The sequence below is a fragment of the Pinus tabuliformis genome, chromosome Q (genome assembly GCF_031772625.1).
Source record: "Pinus tabuliformis cultivar Carrire ecotype Pingquan chromosome Q, CPIR1, whole genome shotgun sequence".
NCBI lineage: Eukaryota > Viridiplantae > Streptophyta > Pinopsida > Pinales > Pinaceae > Pinus > Pinus tabuliformis.
The window spans coordinates 1,387,574,350-1,387,581,494 of record NC_142296.1 but is presented as its reverse complement, the minus strand read 5'-3'; the positions used below and the strand labels follow the sequence as shown (position 1 = coordinate 1,387,581,494).

Below are 7,145 nucleotides of genomic sequence, written 5' to 3'. Positions count from 1 at the left end.
TAGTTGATTTTTTGCTCACCGAATGGTTTACCAAATTGTTCATTGCCTTAATTGATCATGATATAGCTATGGGTGGATGCGTCACTGAAGAGCAAGCCCTCGCTCGTGCCCAGTACTTGGACTTGGTCTACTCTTAGTCTGGCACCTTATATGAATTGTTACCTAATGCTCCACGGCCATCATCTGATCCTGCAGCATCAAAGTCACTTGTTGTCCCTCCCATTGATGGAGTGATTGGTTCGGTATCCCAAGCCCCTGCCAAAACTTCTTCCAAACAAAAGCTGGTCTCAAATACTGCTCCCAACAGTTCATCTCAAAACCCTCTAGGCCTTGGTAAAACCTCATAGGTCCACGCCATCCAGTCTACCGCAACGGACAAATCCTTGAAAGGAAAAAAGAAAGGCAAAGGCAAGGCTAAATTTGATGCCCCGAAATAGGGTCCTCCCAAATCATCTGCTGATGAATCATCGCAACAGAAAACCAAGTGTCGTTGCCTCAATTGCAAGGAGCATCACTATACTAAGGATTGTCCTTGACAATCTAAAGTTAGTCGATTGCTCAAGGGGACCCCTGATGTTCTCAAAGAACCCTTTCTATCTCAGTAGACTCAAATGGTAGACCAACCCTGATCTGCTTCCTCTGGATCCCAAGTCTTCATGATGAGCATGCCCATTAATGTGGCTACCCGGTTGAAGGATTATCAAATCCTAGCTCCTACAGCAAGGAAAGAAAAAGAAGTTCCACCTTCTTCTTCTACCTTGAGTTCTAACCCTCTACAAATCAAGCGCCCTAACCCTGATTCTACTTCATGGCCACCCTCTTGAGGTGTGCTAAGGAATCCTCATACAATCCCAATGCTTGAGCTGCTCAACACTACAATATTATTGAAGATTTGGCTCAGGCGTCGTCATCCATGTCAGCTCTCGAGGTACTCCAAAGCTACCCATCATAGCGGAAATATTTGTTGTCAGCTATCATGGGCATCAATCCCACCGATTCTAATTTTATTTTTTTCGATCTAGAAAACCATGTTTCGAGACTTCCTCATTAGATTTCCTTTCTTATTCAGGTAATTATTAATGAAAATACCATCCACCACACTGTCATTGATGAAGGTGCTTCTACCTGCATCATGTCAATTGCGTGTTGGAAGGATATTGGTTCCCCTACGCAAAACCAGTCTCCAAACACAATGGAAGCTTCTGATGGGTGTGATTCGTGACCCTTCAGTGTCTTACCCAACCTTGGCATCACCCTGGAAGGCAAGACAGTGCAAGTCGAAGTAGAGATTGTTGACGCCAATCTCAATTATAATCTTCTACTCGGCCGAAGTTGGACTCATGCCATGCACGCTGTGACCTCCTCTTTGTTTCATATGATCTGTTTCCCCCATCAAGGGAAGATTGTGACCGTTGATCAGCTATCTTTCTTTGCCTCTTCCTCATTTGATGGCAATGTTCTGTATGTCAAGCACTCTGGTGCTCCCTTTGAGAGTGTGAGGGCAAGTCTCTTCAAAGGTTCTGCCTTAATGGGGATTTTTCAACTCCCACCTCCTCATGTTGCCTCCGTTAACATGATCTTAGTCAAATATGATCCCTGGGTCATACCTGCACCAGATTTGGTTGATGCTTGGGGCAACATCATGCCACTTAGTCCCACCGAAGTCAATTACATGGAAATTGTTTCGGCTGCGAACTATGCGTCCTTTGATTCACATATTTCGAAGACCTCTTTCGATATGTATTCTTAATCCCCCTACCTTGGAACTTTGGAATCATTTGATCCCTTAGCCAAGACCTTCCTCGCTGATGAAGGTATCATGGAAATCATGTCTCTCGAGGAACTGCCATGGATCGATACCCATCATCGCTCCTCATTCCTACCTCACCGAGCGGTCATGTCTACCTCTTTTGAAGAGCCCTCTTCTCCATTTCCCCCACCAATTGTTACTCATGAAATATGGTTGGAAGGAAATTTGGGTCATATTACCCAAATGATGTTGATTGACATTTCTATCAAACCTAGTGTCATTGAACATGTTCATATTGGGGTATCTTGTTCCCCAAATGAGATCAAAACATATACTCGTCTTTTTCAAGAATTTCATGATGTGTTTGCGTGGTCTTGTGAAGAAATGCCTAGCATTGATCCCAGCATCGTGGTGCATGAAATACCAACCTATCCGAATGTGAAACCCGTTCGCAAACGGCTTCATCCGGTACACCCTAGAAAGGTCACCGCTATTAAGGGTGAAGTCGAAAAGCTTCTCAAAGATGGATTCATTTATCCCAATCCCCTTATAGACTAGGTGTCCAATATTGTCCCGGTGAATAAAAAGCAAGCCACGATCCGTGTCTACGTGGATTATCGGGATCTTAATCATGTGTGTCCTAAAGACAACTATCCTACTCCCTTCATTGATCAAACCATTGATGAATGTGATGGGAGTAAGATCTTTTCCTTTATGGGCAGTTTTTCTGGTTACAACCAGATCAATATTGCACCGGCTAACCAAGAGAAGATAGTCTTTATCTACCCATGGGGTATGTTCGCATAGAATAAGCTCCCTTTCGACCTAAAAAATGTTGGGGCCACATTTCAACAGGCAATGTCCTATGCGTTTCATGACATTCGCAACATTGTCCAACCTTACTTGGATGACCTTCCTACCCATTCTTGTAAGTGATAAGATCACCCAAACCACCTTCGATAGATTTTTCTACACTGCAAACACTATAACATCTAGTTAAATCCGCACAAATGTGCTTTCTATGTAGAATCAGGGCGTCTCCTCGAGTTCATCATTTCCAAGGCTGAGATTCACCTGGACCCGCTAAAAATTGAGGCCATTGTAAACTTACCCCCTCCATCTTCACTACACCAACTCCAGAGCCTCCAAGGTGTTATCACTCGAATCTGCCTTAGGCTGAAGGAGGCTGAGGTTCAAGGCAACATCAAACCAAGCTCAGCCTCGTAGCTAGCCCTACGAGGACAGGAGAGGGCTCTCTCCGGTTCTATCTTGATAAAATGATCAATAGAGTCCGAGATGACTTACAATGGGAACTGATTTTAGGCTAGTAAATGAATTTGAATGAGGGATATTTGATTTAATGACTAAGTTGCTGGGCTATATGGGACAAGGACAGCATGAGCAGAGATTTAACCAAAGGCACAGAATATTTCATAAGGCGAGATAAGCATGAGGTTTTAGCAATCGAAATTGAATTTAAATGGGGTGAAAGACTGTTTAAGAAAGCTGAAAAGGGCATTAATGTATGAATCCTTTCCAGTGATTTGGTCAAGTCTTTTGTTGAAACGCTGGCGTCACTGCGCTGGACTTTATAAAACAAGTTCTGTGGAGCCAACGAAATACTGCTTGAGGGTATATCATTCTCAGTTGTGGGCATGTGATAGTCAGCATTTCTGAAGTAAGGAATATGAAAAGATGTCTAAAGCAAAGAATTCATGTAGCGTGTCGCCCCTTGATTCTTCAGCACAACAAACCCCGTCTTCTTTTATGGATCATTAGCCCACTAATCAGGTACCCTTCGTGTGCTGGCTCCTGCTTCTGCAATCAAAGTGTCGTCTATCAACTATTAGGTAAAGGCATGAATGATGGGTATCCCCACTCGCTCTCCCGAGCATTGAACAGGTATTGTGTTTCTTTCTAGGCGGTGAACTTGTGATGAATCTGATTTAACAATAGCCACACTGAAAAAGGCATCTCTGCTCCAACCATAAGGTAATGTAGCGGAGGTTGCCACAACTAAGTAAATGGATAGGTGGTCCAGGTTGTTTCCTTTGAGGAACATCATGACACACCATCTATAACCGCCTGCTATAAAAACATCCGAGTAACACTTCTTTACATTCGATCTAGAAACATGCTCAATCGGCCAAGTGGATTTGGATACTGGGCCCTCCTTCATGGGCTGATTGTCTGCTATACTAACTAATGCATTTTGTGCTGGTTCTATTGTATCAATGACCCCGAATCCATTTTTATGCAAATCCTTTCATAAAATACACAACTGATTCAAAAATCTGGTGAATGATTTCCTTTGGCTCTTGGAGAAGAATTGAGCCGCAACAAATTGAATTTTTGATGAATCGATGATAAATTTCGGCCTTGGGGCTATGTGTGCCGTGCTTGGTGAGTGTGCCACGCTAGTGCAAAAAATGCACTGTGGAGGAGCGCCCAATGTGCTGCGTGGTCCATGTGCGCCACGCCAGTCATCCTATGCGCTGCGCTGGCCAATTTCATCCTTGATTCTCTTGTTTTCTTCGTTTAAATTTGATGTTGTTTCAGAAGGAATATCCTCTTAAGTTCTGTTGTCCAATCACCCAAGGTTCGGATGTGGACACTCAAGTAATCGTTTCCTGGAGCTGAGGTAATAGAAAAAGGATGCCATTCAAAAGAGGATACCGCCGGGCAATCGACAAACATGTACTGTCCACTCTCATACTTGAAACCTTGTGGTTTTGACACGTGAAGAGACAAAACATTGCCTGGATAGATGGCTACCTTGAGGATTTTAACGGATTTGTAACCTGATCTGAAAGCTCTCAGAGTTCTTTCTCCACCATATAACAACACCAGAACTGTAGGGTACATTCATGTCGTTTTCTTGTACCATTTATGACTAAGGTACGGATATATACCATGGACTATCAACAACACATAGACGATTACGAATGAGTGGTGTGAATACCAGAAAGAATTGAATCTTGTGAGCCTTTTCAATGGTTTTGGAAGATTAAGTTTATTCCTTCTGAACCACAGAGTGGCCAGAACAAATGCAAATTTCCATGAAGACCACCATCATAACACCTGTAACGCCCTCAACTTCTTTGACAAACTACCAGTAGTTGGGAGGCCTATTATGTCCAAAGAACTGTTGCAATTATAGCTCTAATGAACATATAAGGAACATGCTGACTATGTAATACATTTTTGTTTTAAAAGCAGTACAAGAACCGACCATTTCTCCACAATAATCAAAAGTTGAGCACGCGTGGCCTGAACTACTTTCGTTTGAATACGCTATAAAGAAGAAAAGAAGCAGCCTGTGGTAGAAGAATTGAATTGAGTAACTTCTTCAATTTCCGTTGTCCCATTCGATGTACCTCACATCATACAAAACGATTTGCCATCAAATTGGGCATGCCTTTTTCTTTGCAATGCGATTCACTCTTAATTTCAATAATCCAACTTATGGAACCACCACTCCGTTTGAGTTATCTGCAGACTCCCCGTACTGGGAACGCTCAACTCTCTCCAACGCCGATTGGACCTCTTTGTTCCAATTAGTACGTGCTGTCAGAATAATGAGTACTAATGTCTGCAGTGCCACTCCTAGGATTAATCCCCACCAGATTCCATCAATTCCAAGACTGGTCTTCAATCCTAAAGCAATTCCAACTGGTAAGCCAACAAGATAGTATGTCACTAAATTCACATATGCCACCACAGCTTGCCCTCCACATCCAATTGCCACCCCTGAGAGAATAGGTTGGGTGCCATTCAAGAGAACAGATATTGCAAGTAGAGGTATCAATGCATAGACTGCGCGTATAACCACAGTGGTGCTTGTGAATGCCATGACGAGTTCTTTCTTCAGTATCAGAATCCCAATGGCAAGTATGACACTTATTATGAAGCAAGTGACCACCACAACTATAACTGAAAATCTTGCAGTTTTAGGTCTCCTGGCTCCCAGCTCATTACCCACTCTTATACTTGCAACTATACTGAGACCCAACATTTCCATCAACTCCCAGTTGTAAGAATTCATGCAAACAGAAATGGAATCCAGAGCGACCTCTGCATTTGGCAGCAAACCCGATACAAGCACCAATACTTCAATGTACCATATTTCCAAAGTTGGCATAACAGCTGATGCCAGAGTTAACTTGAAGTATGACCAGAGTCCTATGAAGGCCTTCAGGGTGAAGCCCATCCATGTATGCCTGTAGTATGGGCTATAGAATATATACTAGGCAGTAGTAATGACTAGAACCCACCAAGTCAAACTCACTATTAGGGCTATCCCTAGCAGGCCAAATCCTAGCATGTCTACTGCCACCCAGGTGATCAATATATGGAATAGACATGTCCCAACAACAATATAGGCAATAGGAGCCACTATGTTTTGAGCCTGCAAAAACCTCTGCATGGGGCAATTTAGGGCAAAAGCAAACAACTGAGGAATAAGACCTTTGGCAAAAATACCTCCTGCAGTAGAGATTTCTTTACTCTGCCCTATGGCAATCAATACTGGATCTGCAAAATAGTAGAGGATGCCCAGGAGTATTGCAGTTCCAGTCATTATTATCATGGACCTCTGGCAGATGACTCCAAGCATGTTGTACTGTTTAGCACCGTAAGCTTGCCCACGCACAGTCTGGACTGCTATTGCCATTCCAAGCATAATTCCATAGGCCAATCCTTGCATGGCCACACTAGCTATGGATGCTCCTGCAAGCTGCAACTCTCCAAGATGACCAGCAAACATTTGTGATATGGCAGATGGCATAAAATTAAAAACACTAACTATTATAGAAGGGGTAGAGAGAATCTATAGTTTCTTGGATTCAATAATGGCAGCTTGAGCAACTCTGGACCAAGAAATATGTTCTTAAGATAACACTGATTCTATGAAGGCCAACTCCTCATCAGACTTCTGCTGACTCTTGATATCCTCATGTTGAATCAATGGGTCCACAAGATGATCAGCTCCATTGTGCTCCATGGCAAAATCCCAAATTAGTTTACAGGGCACAAATCACAGTAAGTCCTAGGATGTTTACTTTATAGGGCCTGAATCATAATTTCACTATTGTTCCTCTTGTTTACATAGACTGATGGAGCTGTTGAACCTAGAAAGATGACCAGGGCCTGCATTTGAAGTACTCCATGATGGAAGACTTTAGTCAATTTCTTCTCCAAAACTGAGTTTTGGAGAAGGATCATTTTCGAGCATTACTGATGATGAAACTCTTGAAGTAAGAGACTTATTCAACCTCCCTCTGGCCTGCAAGCATTATTTCACACTTCTGGAGATAAAACCCTGGACTCAAGAATTTAAAATGACTCTTTTTGACCAAAATGGCATTTGGTCACTGCAAATTACGACAAATGAACC

General features: G+C 42.8%; 1 pseudogene; it reads right to left on the bottom strand.

The window, feature by feature from the left end:
- Positions 1 to 4,949: 4,949 nt before the first annotated feature.
- Positions 4,950 to 6,752, bottom strand: LOC149225098 (protein DETOXIFICATION 41 pseudogene; annotated as a pseudogene).
- Between the last annotated feature and the right edge of the window lie 393 nt (positions 6,753 to 7,145).